The sequence below is a fragment of the Lynx rufus genome, unplaced genomic scaffold (assembly GCF_022079265.1).
Source record: "Lynx rufus isolate CCGP_SWC_20201006 ecotype Redwood Valley unplaced genomic scaffold, mLynRuf1.p SCAF_17, whole genome shotgun sequence".
In the NCBI taxonomy this organism is placed as follows: Eukaryota; Metazoa; Chordata; class Mammalia; order Carnivora; family Felidae; genus Lynx; species Lynx rufus.
Genome location: NW_025814831.1, coordinates 10,824,832 through 10,841,403, shown reverse-complemented (window position 1 = coordinate 10,841,403; position 16,572 = coordinate 10,824,832). Strand labels below are relative to the sequence as shown.

Sequence of the window (16,572 nt, the reverse complement as noted above, 5' to 3'; positions counted from 1 at the left end):
CTTGAGCCATTTCTCAGGGCTGTGTTTGCAGAGTGAGCCGGAGACAGGAAGGGATGTCCCCTTCATGACGGAGAGCAGCTTTATTCCCTGCTTGCTATGAAAGAACAGGTTCCCCAAGCTCAGGGTTTCTCTCTTGTAATGCAAACCCACTGAGCGTGCAGGCATCCATCTAAGCCCATCCATGTCGCCCCTGCGGGAACTGGGGCTAAGGGACCTTCAGCGAGCATGTTGGCACTTCCCACTGCATTTGTTGTGAGTGACGAAGTCTGTTGTCTCTGACCCAAGAGTCTCGTGTCTCCGGTCATCGTCCAAGAAACCAGCATGATTTGTCAGCTTTCACACGAGCGAGATCTCAGCCCCTTCGTGGTTCTTGACTTTTGGCACTTGGGAGGACAGGGTACGCGTGGAGAGGAAGAAGGAAAAACGGTCAGGAGGCTCTTACAGCTGTGTGGCTGAGGGTGCCACTCTGAGATGGGAAGGCTGGTAGAGGTGGAGTTTGATGGGGTCTGGTTCAGCCATGTTACGTCTGGGATCCCTGAGAGATACAAGGTGAGAGAGTGAGGGTCTGGAGGTTAGGAAGAGTCCTGGTAGGGGATGTGGGGACTCAAGATTGACAGCACGCATGCGCTATGGAGGGCCACGCGATGGATGTTGCTTCCTCCCGGCCACGAGTTGAGTCCTGTGCGGATCCCCGCGGAAGCTCCCACATACCCCGGGTGGCCCCCAGCCCTCCCTGAATTCCTAGCCGATACCACTCTTTCTGCACTGCCCAGAGGATGGCACATCGTAAACTAGAGGAGGTCTCTGGAGCCAACGACCGGCCTTCGGAATCCTTGAAATCTGGACTTAACCACCTCTTCTCAGTGTGCCATTGGACAGATGACCTGGCTTCTTTAGGCCCCGTTTCCTAACTCTATAGAACGAGAATAATAGTACTCACCTCTTGGGTTGTGCTGTGGATTAAATGAGATACTTCCTGCGAAGCATTTTGCACGGTGCCTGATGCATTATAAGCGGGCAGTGACAGTGGCTGCTGTGTCTGTCCCCTCCTTCATTTCATTCAGCGGCGGCTTATCTGGGCCAGGCACTGTTCTAGGCTCTGCAGACACAGCAGTGAACAAAACAGGAAAGAGGAGCTTACATTCTCATGGAGGGGGCCAGACTGGGAATAAATAATCAAATGGAGAACAGCAGAGCAGGGTGTGGTGGGGCCGGTCCTGTGCCCCCCAAGATGTCCTTTCAGAATGGCAACCTGTGTTCCCCACTGCAGGGAGGGTGGGCTGCCAACAGCTCTCACCTGAGTCTCTCTCTGCTGATTGCTGTCATTCAGGCTCACGCTCACTTCCCAAGGGCATCTGCAGTCATCCTCCCATCTGGTTGATGTGGGGGGGGGTGGGGGATAAAGGCTGTGGCTCAGTTTGGGTCAATTCTGAAGAGTTTATGAGGCCTTTGTTGTGCAGTGGGGTCCAAAAGTTTTGCGTGTCATCCTTGCACCGGGCCATGCTAATCTCTGTGTGGTTCCAATTTTAGTATGTGTGCTGCTGAACTGAGCACAGAGTCCAGAGGTTTTGGATGGATGGATGGATGGATGGATGGATGGATGGATGAATGTATGGATGGAAGGATGGAAGGATGGATGGATGGATGGATGGATGGTTGGATGGTTGAATGGATGGATGGATGGATGGATGGTTGGATGGATGGATGAATGGATGGATGAATGGATGGATGGATGGATGGATGTATGAAAGGATGGAAGGATGGATGGATGGATGGATGGATGGATGGATGGATGGTTGGATGGATGGTTGAATGGATGGATGGATGGTTGGATGGATGGATGAATGGATGGATGGATGAAAGGACGGAAGGATGGATGGATGGATGGATGGATGGATGGATGGATGGTTGGATGGATGGTTGGATGGATGGATGGATGGATGAAAGGATGGATGGATGGATGGAAGGATGGATGGATGGGTGGATGGATGGATGAAAGGATGGATGGATGGATGGATGGATGGAAGGAAGGATGGATGGATGGGTGGATGGATGGATGGATGAGAGGATGGAAGCATGGATGGATGGATGAATGGATGGAAGGATGGATGGATGGATGGATGGACAAACAGATGGATGAGTACCTTGGCTTGCTGTATTTAAATTATTCACCTGAAGTCCCTTCTCTTTATTCTTCCTTGTCAACATGAAGCAAACCTTCTCTCTGCCCTTCAGCACATGGTACTGTGCTGTTCACAGGCTTACTCTGCTACTGGCCAGCCTTTTCCCCATTAGCCATTTGAGGAGTAGCATGATAGCATGGAACATGCACTAGCTGTGGACTCACAAGGACCTAGGCCCAAACTTGACTCCGCCATTCTGCCATAGCAGATCTGCTGTGCATCTTAAATTTCTTTAAAAAAAATTATGTTAAGTGCTTACCTAATCCAACGCACCTAGTCTATGCCCACTGTAAGTCATTTCTCTCCTCTCCTTCCCTCTACCCCGATCTGCTTCTGTCATTCCATGTTGTTCCATCCTGAGTTTCCATTCTGAGAGCAGGCAGGCACTAAAACTAAAAACCATTATGTCTTTGCGTCCTGCTTCTTTGTGAAGACGTCGTGGGTAAACTTATGTTGATGTTTAGTTTTGGAAAGGATAGTCAGAAGTGAAATCAGGATTTGGGAAAATAGAGGACTCAGAGGCACTATCCACAACGTATATGCCATTGCTGGCACTAAGCTACCCGGCAGATGAGGTGAAAAGGGAAATGTGATCAGTTGCACAGCTCTTATCATCAGAAAAGGGAAAATCCACCAGTCATCCCGGGAGATGAGAAATGGAGCATACTTCATGCAACAGAAGACATTAAATCCCATAGCCTTCTAAATTTCTTCAACTGAAAGAATTTTGGAATGCTCTGTTTGCCTGTTTCTAGGTAGAATTTCTACATAAAACCTAGACTGAGTCAGGGGAAGGGGAGGGTTGGAAAGAAGGCACATAGATGCTGCGAAAACGTTATTATTATTACACATAGCAATGGGGCTTAAACTAACATCTCTGATCCTCAGTACCTCTTGTGGAGAAATGAAACGCATATGCACGCTGGCCGGAAAAATGCTTTCACCTAATTGCCTGTGGATGAAGCACTTTATTTATAGACATCCAGAAGGAAATTTGGCTCCCTGCTCTATAATACGGTAGGGAACGGGGCCAGGTAGCTGCTGGCTCCGGGACACTCTGTGTTCCGTATGGCAGGAATGTGGAACCACTTTCCATGTAAACACAGTGGGTTCTTCTCTTTTTCTTTCTTATACTTTTCTTTTATTTATTTATTTTTTTATTTTGGAGCCCTTTGAAGAAGAACGCACTTAACCACGAACGCAAGGGATTAGTCACCCCCTCTGTGCGGTTGGGTGGTGGGGTTTGAGGCGGAGGGACTGCCAGACCTCACTTCTCTTCCTCACGTTTTAATAAGCTCCCCGGGAGATCAGGGCGAGCGAGTCCACGCAGCTCCCAGATCCGGAGACCATGCAGAAGGCAATCTGACATTCTCACTAGTTCTCTGGGGTAAAGGGGAGTGAAGACTGGGGACACTGCAGAGAATCTAATAACTGCCCAATCCGTGGACGCTTCCCAGTGGGGAGGTCCCCTGGGAGGGAGACCTTTGCTCCAGAGTGCACGGCTCAAGGGCAGGTCGCCGGCGGGGGAAGCCAGAGAGAACTGTGGAATGCGGGCCGGGGCAGGCTCTGTTCCCAGAAGGAATGGGAGCTGGGATTTGGGCCACAGCTCAGGTTTCCTCAAACGGGGCTTGAATCCACAGAGGTCTGAGCAGAGCAGGCCTGAGGGTGATAACAGAGAGCACGCAGACAGTGCCTTACAATGCACAGGATGCTCTCGGCTACCGTCTGGCCACACGCCCCTGATTTCGCAGCCTCTACGCCACCACTGTGGCCCACACCTCCGTCTCCCGCACATCACCCGGTGCTTGCAGTGGCCTCGGGACCGGTCCCCCCCCCCACCGGTGGCATCCGGCCGTGCTCCTGCGGATTCGTTCTCCACGAGGACCCCGGGGGATCCTTTTCAAGGTGAGTCAGATCAGATCCCTCAAAAGTGAGTATGAACTACACCAAGTAAGGGAACAGGGAGCATGTCATCTGCATACAGCCTTCCCAGAGCCTGGTGATGGTTAGTTTATACGGCAGCGTGGCTGGGCTCCAGCACCCGGGTGTTCAATCGAACACGAATCCGGGGTTGCTGTGAGGGTCTTTTGTAGCTGCGGTGAGCCCCCACCGTCAGCCGACTTCAAGTGAAGGAGATTGCCATCAGTGATGTGGTGGGCCTCATCTAAGCAGCTGAAAGCCTTAAGAACAAAAACAGGTTTCCGGAGAAGAAGAAGAAATTTTTGTCTCAAGACGGCTGCGGGAACTCCTGCCTGGGTTTCTAGTCCTCTGGTCTGCCCTATGGATTTTGGGCTTACCAGCCTCTGTAATCACGTGAACTAACTCCTTGAAATAAACCTCGTTACGCACGTGCACACACGCACACACACACACCCTATTAGTTCTGTTTCTCTGGAGAGCCCTAACGGATGTAAGCCTTCTATGTTTTTCAGAATAAACACCCACATCTTTACAGTGGTTCCCCAGGCCCCGAGCTCTCTGTGTCCCCTCCCTACGACCAACGAGCTCCTCCTCCCTCGCTTATCGCACTGCAGCTACACCTGGCGTTTTCTTACACCGGGCCTTTGCACCTGCTGTTTCGTCTGCCGAGCACACCCTTCCTCCAGATGTCTACACTACTGCTCCTTACTTCACTTCTTCCTATGGTATCTTCTTCCTATGGAAGGTAAAGTGCCACCTTCCCTGACCACCTAAGCCCTGTATCCTGTCACTCCCTGCTCCTGTGCCCGGCTCTACCTACCCCTCTTGAACTTAGTACCATTGAATGTAACACATACTTACCGGCATTTTTCTCTTGTTTTCTTTCTCCTCACTGGAGAACGGAAGCAACTTGAGGGCGAAGGCTTTGGTTTATTTTGATGCTCGCCGAGTCCCCAGCACCGAGGTCTGTCTGGCACATGGTAAGTGTTTATCTTGGTTGGCCCAGGCTGCCGTAACAAAGCACCACAGACTGGGTGCCTTAAACAACAGAAATTTACTTTCTCATAGTTCTGGAGGCTGGCAGTCCAAGATTGAGGTCCCGGCAGTTTCTGTTTCTGGTGAGATCCCTCTTCCCGCCTTGCAGATGGCCACCTTCTCACTTACCTTTAATTACCCCACTTTGTCACTTACCTTTAATTACCCCGTGTAAAAGCCCTATCTCTAAGTGCAGTGCCCCTGAAGGGTCAAGGCTTTAACATAAGAATTTGGCGGGTTTCCAATTCAGCCCATAATAGTGCTCAAAAATGCCTGTTGAATGAATGAAGGGGCAAAATGAGTCACGTGATCATGATTCAGAGGACCCTAACGGGCCTGGAAAGTTCGGGAAGCTTCCGGAAGGCAGGACTCCTGAGTTGAGCCTAAAAAGCCACTCCGTGCCGATGGGCATTCTGTTACAATTCTTTCCACTTCACAAATTGGAACATCAAAGCTCAGTGAGTGATGTTAAGCAACTCACCCGAGGCCAGACCTGAGGACCAGGAAGCCTGGCGTGGGTGTATCAGTGGGAGCCAGTCAGGGACAGAAACCACGCCACGTAGTTGGACGGAGAGGGTTTGAGGCACAAGACGGTTGACCGGGTATACGGTTGTTAACTGGGCAACTGAAAGGGTGAAACGAGCTAATAAGAAAACTGTTTCCATTTTGGGATGGATATGAAGTGTGATTTAGGTGGTCAAACTTAGCTCTCTTTTCTGTATTAAAAATTGCATGAGGGGCGCCTGGGTGGCGCAGTCGGTAAAGCGTCCGACTTCAGCCAGGTCACGATCTCGCGGTCCGTGAGTTCGAGCCCCGCGTCGGGCTCTGGGCTGACGGCTCAGAGCCTGGAGCCTGTTTCCGATTCTGTGTCTCCCTCTCTCTCTGCCCCTCCCCCGTTCATGCTCTGTCTCTCTCTGTCCCAAAAATAAATAAACGTTGAAAAAAAATTAAAAAAAAAATTGCATGAAAGTAGGAAAAAAAGTTTGATGAAAGTCTAGAAGGCACGATCATCCAAATGATATTTTTCTGTGGCAGTGTCTTACACTGTCCACGAAATCGGAAACATAAAATAATAATCTGGATTCTTCAGATCATGTTATTAGGTAGACTAGGAAAGATGCTCTGTGTATCTTCGGAATTCTTGCAAAATACAGGTTGATGTGTCCTCTGACAGATAGAGGAAACCATTAAAAAAAATTTTTTTTTTCCAACGTTTTTTTATTTTATTTTTGGGACAGAGAGAGACAGAGAGGGGCAGAGAGACAGGGAGACACAGAATCGGAAACAGGCTCCAGGCTCTGAGCCATCAGCCCAGAGCCCGACGCGGGGCTCGAACTCACGGACCGCGAGATCGTGACCTGGCTGAAGTCGGACGCTTAACCGACTGCGCCACCCAGGCGCCCCGAGGAAACCATTTTCAGTATTAAGTCATTCGAGGGGGGAGATTATTTTTGACCCAGTCTCCTTCCATCTCCTCCCAGCAAAAGAAAAAAGCGACAAAATGTAAGCCAGGGTTCGTGGCAGCACCTTGTCACAGAAGACCCCCGCCTGGGTGTCAGCTCCCTGATGGCCACGGGGACATCTGCAGGACAGGTGAGTAAAGTGTCTGCTTCTGGAGGCAGTGGGTCACTGGAGGTTGTATCATAGTGAATATTCTAGCCTATAGCGAGTGCTATTTTGTGCCGTGTGTTGTAGTTATAGACTCATTCATTCTCTCAGACGGTGGGAAATTAGGCCCATTATGACCCGTATTTCGCAGTAAGATGCACTGAGGCTTAGAGAAGTAAAGTAGCCTGCGCAAGGCCGCACAACTGGCGGAGACCCGATTTCAGCCTGGTCTTTGTCACTGTGAGGACTGGAAGGTACCTCAAAGGTTCGGTATCTCACATAGGTCCGCTGAGCTCACGAGGAGCAAGGCAGTGTTCCCAGATATACACGGTCAATTCCCCCGGCAGCTGGGACCGGGCCGGACCTCGTGATTCTCAGAAAGAAGTGTTGGCCGCCCCAGTCCTAAATTTCAAACCTCAATTACATGCTGTAATTCCAATAACGGGGGCTGGGGGAGGGGGTGCAGACAAAATCAGGAAGAGGTCTTGGGGAAAAGGGACCACGGGAACTGGATTTGAAGGGCAAGGATCGTCAGGATCTACAACTAAGCACAGGCTGACCCTTTGACCCAGAAATTCCACCCCTGGGTGTCCTTACACCCAAGACAAACCAGTGTTTCCCAAACCCTAAAGAACGTGTATAAGAACGTTCATTGGAACTTTATTCGAAATCATCTCCAACCGGAAGCAGCCCAGGTGTCCGTCAACCAGAGAATGGATAAACGAATTGTGGTATATACACGTAATTAAATACTACACGGTAATAAAAAGGAACAAATCATTGATACACAAACATGATGAATTTCGCAAACATAATGATGTCCAAAATGAGTCTTGCCGGCGTTTTTGAACTTCTACCGGACGATTCCGTTTACAGGAAGCTCAAACACTGTCAGAACTCACTGATGGGGAAGGGAATCAGAAATGGTGAACATAGTGGGGTAGAAGGATATTGACTGGGGACGCTAAACACGTTCTAGGTCTCGGTCATGACGGATGTTACAGGCCACACGCTAATATTTGTCAAGTTGTACCATAGGGGTTTATGCGTGTCACCTTCGGAAGGTTATATCTGTATTGAACTTTATTCTTAAAAACAAATCAGGGGCACCTGAGTGGTTCAGTCGGTTGAGCGTCCGACTTCGGCTCAGGTCATGATCTCACGGTTCCTGAGTTCGAGCCCCGCGTGGGGCTCTGTGCTGGCAGCTGGGAGCCTGGAGCCTGCTTCGGATGCTGTGACTCCCTCTCTCTCTGCCCCTCCCCCGCTCACATTCTGTCTGTCTGTCTCTCTGAAAAATAAACATTAAAAAAAAAAATTTAAAAACAGATCGAGAGCAGGGACCTGGAGCGAGGTCAGGACAAAGGCAGCCCACAGTCACCTCTCCTGCCTGAACACCAAACAACTGTCCTGGCACGTAGAAGAACCCAGTAAATTACCGTTAGAGAAATGGATAGATGAATGGCATCAGTGATCTCACAGGAACAAAACAAAACAAAACAAAACGTACCGGCTCCGTACAGAAGGGAAGGAAATGGAAAATGAAGCTAGACAAAACATTCAGGTTAAGACACCGCAAATATCCATTTATCTATCCAATTTGGGGAACGTAAGAGTGCTAGGCAGCCATGATTACGATGCCGGGCCTGGTTTTGGTTGACAAATTAATCTGCCCGGGGTTCGGGAAGTGAGGGGGCACCTCCCTGTATCATCCCACAGGCCAGGCGGGCCCCATCTGATTTCAGGGGAATAGCTGGAGGCCGCCTGATTTTCATGTAGATTACTCCGAGAGCTGAATGTAAATTGATGTAAATCAGGGAAACAGATCAGTGGCCACGATGCCTCATTCTCCATGGTGGGGCCTCTCCTGTGCGTAGACTGGCCAGTGGCTCGCTGGGTACCTTTCCAATCTGAGCCAGGCAGCCTTCTGGGGGCGGGGCTGGGAGGGGGACCAAGGAAGCCCAGGGGGAGGTCGAGTGGGCTCCACGGAGCCCTGGAGGAAACAGGGTCTCCCAGGAAAGATATCTATGACAACCACCAGCGGCGAGGCGCCCTGCGAGGGCCTCGGACACGTCTCAGCTCTAATGGACACATCAAGTTGCAAGGGGAAGATGGTTACGGTTTTTATAAAGGCGATATATGTTCATTGGAGGAAAACTAGCAAATTTAGATCGGCAAGAAGAAAGGAATAACGAGCCCCCCCCCCCCCAACTCCACCAGTCACGAGTAATCAGTTGACATTTGGATGTGCTTCCTTTCAGACCCGTTCTAATATACATGCAGCTATGTAGGTCTGGGTAGGAAATTTGCGTTTTCATGGCTTGTCATTTTTAACTGTTTTATTCCTTTGCCTCCACGTAATGAGTTTAGAAACTGAAGCAGGATAAATGAGGTTTAGCCAGCGGGTCGGTCTTCCATCGGCGCTAATGACGCTTAAGCTACAGGACCCCCCACTGACCCATCACCTTCCAGGGTCCTGTACCTAGATTGGCATTCATAATTTTGTGGTCTTTTCATTAAACAGGGCTCCCCAAACCTTCTCTGTGCTCCATAATACCTGACTCCATGCCAGCGTTTGACCGTAAGTCAGCGTTAGGGGTTGAACGGTGTCCCCTAAAAAGATATGTTGAGGTCCTAGCCCCCAATACCGGTGAATGTGACCTTATTGGAAAGAGGCTCCTTGCAGACATAATCAAGTTAAAATGAGATCATACTGGATTAGGGTGGGCCCTGATCGGCATGATGTGTCTACAAGCCCAGGCAGGCTGAGGACTACCAACCAGAAGCCAGGAGAGGCAAGGAAGATTCTCCCTTAGAATCTTCAGAGAAAGCAAGGCCCTGTGGTCACCTCGATTTCAGATTTTTAGCTTCTAGGACCATAAGAGAAGGGATTTTTTTTTTAATGTTTTATTTATTTGTGAGAGAGAGAGAGAGAGCAGGGAGGGGCAAAGAGAGAGGGAGACACAGAATCCAAAGCAGGCTCCAGGCTCCGAGCCGTCAGCACAGAGCCCGATGCGGGGCTCAAACTCACAGACTGGGAGATCATGACCTGAGCCAAAGTCAGACGTCCAACCGACTGAACCACCCAGGCGTCCCGAGGATAGATTTTTGTTGTTGTTGTTTTAAGCCATGCAGTTGGTGGTGTTCTGTTATGGCAACTCTGGAAAGCCAAGACAGCCAGTGAACCCCAAAGCGTGCTGAGCATCAGAATTACTGGTGACACTGAGGTCACCAACAGGAAACTGCTAGGTGAGCGAGGGCCAGATCAATGGAAGCAAGCATGTTGGTGGCATGTCCTTGGCCCAAGACTGGCCACCTCCTCAGTCTGCACACATCCCTGCTAGTCGGCCTCTGCCTTAAGAAGTGCTGGATTAGAAAGAAACACGTGTTCTTGTTTTGACTTGACTTTTTCTCCCTTGACCCAAGGAAAGGAAAGCAAGTTTACGGAGCACCTACTAAGCACCAGGCAGTAAGCCCGGTCTTCCCTTCTGTCATTTTTCTGCCTGAATTTCCTGGTAGCTCCCTAGGGTAAATAGCGTTATCCCCATTTTACTGATAAGAAAGCTGAGGCTCTGGAAAGTTACACAGCTTGCTCGAAGTCATAGTGAGAAAGCGACAGAGTCAGGGTCTGAGCCTAAAGGATTCTCCCGCCAAAGTGTGTGTCTCCCTTGCTCGTCGAAATGTCAACTCTCGTTTTCCGCAGCTGGAGAGGGAGGCAACTGAATGGGAGGTCCCGGTCCAGGAGAGAGTCTGATGGTTTCTTTCAGGGCCTGATTTGCCCGTGGTCCCACCAGGCTGTGAGCCCCTGGAGAGCAGGATCGGGCAGTCTGATCCCCACTGTTGGGAAGCCAGTGAACCCGTGGTGAGCACTCAGTGACAAAAGAAGAAATCCACTTAAAAAAAATAAATAAAACTTCAAATTGGGGCACCTGGGTGGCCCAGGTAAACGTCTAACTCTTGATTTTGGCTCAGGTCATGATCTCCCCGTTCATGAGATCGAGCCCTGTATGGGGCTCTGTGCTGGCAGCATGGACCCTGCTTGGGATTCTCTCTCCCTCTTTCTCTGCCCTTCCCTCACTCATATTCTCTCTCTCTCTCTCTCTCTCTCTCTCTCAAAATAAATAAACATTTAAAAAAAAAACTTCAAATAAAAAAACAGGGCGGTGGGAAATGATAACTGTAGAAAAGGATGTAGGGTAATTGGGACTCATGCACATCATTGGCAAGTTACAGCCACTGTGGAAAACACTTCGGTGGTGCCTCAACCGGTTAAATAGAATTACTCCAGGACCCAGCAATTCCGCTCCCAGGTTACCTCCCAAAAAGAATCGGGACAGGCATTCCAGAAAAAACCTTGTATACGAATGTTCACGGCAGCCCTGTCCACAATAGCCAAGGGTGGGAGCAACCCACATGTCCATCAATGCATGAACGGAGAAACGAATGTCCTCTACCCACGCAATGGAGTACTGTTCAGCCATAAAAAGGAACAAAGTGTTGACGTGTGCTACGACACGGATGAGCCTTGGACACGTTATGCTAAATTAAAGAAGCCAATTACAAAAGGCTGCATACCCCATGATTCCATTTATACGAAATGTCCATATAGGTAGAGTCATAGCAACGGAATGCAGCCTGGGGGTTGCGAGTGGCTGGGGAAGGGAAGAATGTGGAGTGACTGCTAATGGGTACTGGGTTGCCCCTTGGGGAGGATGGAAATGTTTTGGAACTTGATAATGGTGATGGCTTCACAGCATTGTGATTGTATTAAGGGCACTCAGGTGGACACCCGAAAATGGTTAAGTTATATGTTATGTATATTTTACCACAATGAAAAAGGCTTTATTTTTTATTATTATTTTTTTAATGTTTGCTTATCTTTTGAGAGAGAGACAGAATGTGAGTGGGGGAGGGGCAGAGAGAGCAAGGGGGAGACACAGAATCCAAAGCCGGCCCCTGACTCTGAGCTGTCAGCACAGAGCCCGATGTGGGGCTCGAACCCACAAACAGCGAGATCATGACCTGAGCCGAAGCCCGATGCTCAACCCACTGAGCCACCCAGGTGCCCCTGAAAAAGACTTCAAAAATCTTCAGTGGGTTCTCAGGATGCTGCCGTCTCTCCTCTCTCCCCTTTCCGTCACAGCCAGATTTCTTGGAGGAGCTGTCCCTACAGGCTAACTCCATATGGCCGTCACCCACTCACCTGCTCCGTCCTCCGGTCTGGCTTCGGGCACCTTCGTGATCCTGAAGTTGTCCCACCGGGTCGCCTTTTCACCTCTCTTATCTGGCCTGAGGACATCATCAGACAACACGAAGACACATGCCCGTGTTTTCCCATTTGGGGTGAAGTGCCCTCTCTGAAGACTGTTTTCTTCCTGATACAGCTCCCTTCACATTGGAAACTTCCAGACTGACACCTCAACACTGACCTTGAGCAAGGTTTCGTTCTCCGGCGGGAGAGACGGGGCAGAGCCCAGCAATTATGTACTGATGGCCGTCAACCTAACGCGTCCTGGGGACAGAGATTCTTGTCCAGGCAGGCATCAGATGCAGAATATATATTCATAAGCATCAAAAGGTAATTTATACGTGTCTCAAATCGCATCCTATCTTTCCCCCCTCAATTTCCCTCTCCTGCAGAAGTAAAATTAAAGGCTTCGGAATATTACACCTTTTAGTAGTTACCAGGTGACAAGGAATCAAGGTGTCACAGTTATCGACAGACCTGACAGGTTGAACTTGGGCTTGGAATACCCCTTTATCACCGCTACAATCAGGGCGCTTTGTGACCAGGTCCCAGAGACAATAGCAATTAATTTAGGCGTAACACAACCCCAGTGAAAACTCCCACAAACAGTTTTGCCAGGGTACCTTCAGAACCCTTCGGGCTCCCGGGGGTTCAGCTTTGCTGGAGGTCAGAGGTGATAAGACGTAGGGGGCTCAGAGTCAGGCTTTCCTCCCGAGACAACCTGCCACACGTACCGGCTCGGCCGCTTCTCAGCTTTTGTGGCCTTGGACCTCTCGCTGGCTCTCAGAGGTTCGTTTTCCTCCTCTCTGCGGAATGGAGGCAATACTCGCTCCTACAGCTTGGGGACGTCTCTGGCTTCGCAAGGAACACGTTTCCCCACCTTTGTTACGGGCACGGCACGGACGGCAGGAGGGCGACCCGGCCAGGTGAGTCCTGCCATCCACCGCCACGTGCGTGCTAGAAACGCCACAGGTACAGGACCAAGGCTAGACCTGGCTTCCCGTCAGCCTTTAATGAGTGCTGGTTCATAGTATTTTGAGGAGAACACTTTATCCTTTTTCACCGAGAATTGAGTGGCTGATACAAAGACCCTCCTTGCCCCCATGCACGTGCACAGACATGCACGGCCTCCCCCATGGTCAACACCCCCCACCAGAATGGTACGTTTGCTACAGTCGATGAAGCTGCCTCGACACATCAGCATGACCCCAAGTCCATACTTTACCTTAGGGAGGGTTCGCTCTTGGTGTTGTGTATTTAGTGGGTTTGGGATAAACGTGTGATGCCACGTATCCACCGTTACAGTGTCATAGGGAATGGTTTCAGCGCCCTAACAATCCTCTGTGCTCTGTTTATTCCTCTTCCCTCCCTCCATCCCTGGAAACCACTGATCTCTCAATGGCGTCCAAGGTTTTGGTTCATCCAGAACGTCCTACGGTCCAAATCACGTAGAGCATCTAGGCTTCCCAGCTCGGCTTCTTCCACTCAGTAATACGCATCTAAGTTGCCTCTATGTCCTTTCGTGCTTTGACAATTCATTCCTTTTTAATATAAGAGTCCATTGTCTAATGTACCACGGTTTAAATCTCTTGTGTATTCATATGTATCCACCATCCAGGTCAAGAGCTAGGACGTCTCTAGCCCACGCCAGGCTCCCTTGGGCCCCCTTCCGGTCAAACCCCGTGCGGGCAACCACTTTTCTCTCCTCCATCACCACCAAGAATTGGTTTCTCCCGGTTTGAACTTTGTGTAAATAGACTCTTACACTTATCATCACTCTTTTATATCTGGCTTCTTTCAGTTAACCTTATGTCTGAAAGGTTCATCCGTATTGCACGTAGATGAGTTCATTTCTTCATTGCTGTACTGCATAAAAGCTTGTCAGTTATGTGCTATAACTTAAAACACAAACATGTCCTGTGGAGCAGACACTGAGCTGGCTACCAGGGAATCCAGACACGTGCCCCCACAGCCCCGGTGCTCAGGGCACGGTTTAAGAGGGGATGGGAACCACCTTGTGTTTCCCCAGCGTGAAGGATCTCATCAAGTGCATCCAAAACAAGGAGAGTATAATACTTTATGGGAACACTGCACCGGAGGCAATGTCATTTAAATACCCTGGGAGCTCTTACAAGGTGCCCAGCCCTCTCTGAGGAACTGGGAGGTGAGGAAGGTGGCTAGGCTGTGCTTTCTCTTCTTGCGGGGCTAACATGAGGCAGCGGGAGGAGAGACAAGCTGCAAAGTGAAATATGCCACAATAGAGGGGCCACAGCCGACTCTGGAAATCCAGAGGAGGACTCCCCAGCCTGGGGGTTAGGGAAGACGCCTAAAGCGGCCATTGTTTTCAAAATGGTGGCCAGCTCTCCCCGGAAGGTTGAGCTTGCCCCCAGCTCCGGAGGATGACTGCTGATTGGTTGGAGCCAAGGAAGAAGCGCCTGTTCTCCACCAGTCACTGGCTCGGCCTTGGGCACGTGATATGTTCTGGCCAATCAGATGTGAGGGAAAGTCAAGTGGGGTGGGTCTAGGGCACAGCGCCTCTAGGAGACCTTTTCCTCACTGCTATAGAAAAGAAAAAGCTTTCTGTGGAGTCCTCTCCCCAATCTTCTGCCTCTGGTCCTCATTGTGGGTAGGTGACTGTGTGTATTTTGCTCGTTAAACTGCTAGCAGAATTAAGCCGGAACTCCTTATCTCTGGACTTCTAGCTCTGTGTCGTAGTAAGCCTTTAGTTACCTGCAGGCAAAAGTGTTCCAGTTTATAGTCTCACAGGACAGGATTCTATCTATCTATCTATCTATCCATCTACCTATCTATTTATTTTTAACATTTATTTATTTTTTTTTTTTTTGAGAGAGAGAGAGAGAGAGCACAAGTGACAGAGGCGCAGGGAGAGAGGGACGCACAGAATCTGAAGCAGGTTCCAGGCTCTGAGCTGTCAGCACAGAGCCCGACGCGGGGCTCGAACTCACCAACAGTGAGGTCATGACCTGAGCCGAAGTCAGACACCCCACCGACTGAGCCACCCAGGTGCCCCTCTTTTTTTGTTTGTTTGTTTTAATTAATATTTCAAAAATGTATATCCACGTGAGTTAAGGTAGAGTGCAATAATGATTTCAGGGATAGAATTTGGTGATTCATCACTTACATAGAACACCCAGTGCTCACCCCAACAAGTGCCCTCCTTCATGCCCTCTCCCATTTAGCCCACCCCCCCCCCACCCAACACCTCACCAGCAACCCTCAGTTTGTTCTCTGTATTTAAGAGTGTCTTATGGTTTGTCTCCCTGTTTTTATCTTATTTTTGCTTCCCTTCCCTTATGTTCATCTGTCTCTTAAAGTTTTCATATGAGTGAAGCCATGTGATATTTGTCTTTCTCTGACTCATGTCACTTAGCATAATACCCTCTAGTTTCCATCCACGTAGTTGCAAATGGCAAGATTTCCTTCTTTTTGATTGCCGAGTAATACTCCATTGTATAGATATACCACATCTTCTTTATCCATTCATCCGTCGATGGACATTTGGGCTCTTTCCATACCTTGGCTATTGTCGATAGCGCTGCTATAAACACGGGGGTGCATGCGCCCCTTCGAAACAGCACACCTGTGTCCCATGGATAAATGCCTAGTAGTGCAATTGCTGGGTCGCAGGGTAGTTCTATTTATAATTTTTTGAGGAACCTCCATCCTGTTTTCCAGAGTGGCCGCACCAGCTTGCATTCCCACCAACAATGCAAAAGAGATCCTCTTTCTCCACATCCTCGCCAACATCTGTTGTTAAGATCGGCCGTTCTGACCGGGGTGGGGTGGTATCTCATCACAGGACAGGGTTTCTTAGCTGCGTCTTCCAGGATGCTTAAGAATTAACTGCATGGAAGTGATGACAAGGATATGCCCGTGCAAACCAGGACGCCACCAGGAGTAGAAGTGGGCACTGCCAACGATGACCCACGGACGAACGACCCAAAGCAGCCCTGCCCCGGGGAAAATGGGACGCAGGGACACAGTTTCCGCGGCCTGGCAGCTGGGATGCCCTCAATTCGTGTTCCAAATTCCAGCCGATCCTCAGAATGTCCTGGGGACGTTGAAGACCAAAGCAGATGAAGAAGAAACCTATTTGCAGGTGACCTGTGTGCGGCCAGCAGGGTGGGGATGGGGTAGGGTGGGGGTGGGGGCTCCACTGGGCTCGAGGACCCCCAAAGTCCTCGGGGTTGAGTGGAGGGGAGGCAGGATCCGTGGGAAGGGGGCCACTTGCCTGTTCAGCAGCTGTGGCTCCCTCCAAACCCATTTTATACCTGGGGCTTCTGAATGAGCTTTCACTTGTGAATAGGAAAAAGTTGGCACTGCTTACAATTTTTAGTTTTCGTTTTTGAAAACCACTGCTCCGGAACCAGATTTCGTAACGTGGAATCCATGGAAGTAGGGGTTCTTGGCTGGGCTTCCAAGCACTGGGGGAAGTTTCTGGAAACCTGAGCAGAAATCTGTAGCCTTTGCATATTTATATTTTTCTGGGACGCAGACTCCCTGGCTTTCGACCATTGTGAAGGGCCACTGAGGGTCTTATCGCAGAAGGTGGAAAGTAGA

The 16,572-nt window shown here is 49.8% G+C and overlaps 1 pseudogene; it reads right to left on the bottom strand.

Moving 5' to 3' along the window:
- Positions 1–1,468: 1,468 nt before the first annotated feature.
- LOC124512745 (uncharacterized) lies at positions 1,469–1,554 on the bottom strand (annotated as a pseudogene).
- Between the last annotated feature and the right edge of the window lie 15,018 nt (positions 1,555–16,572).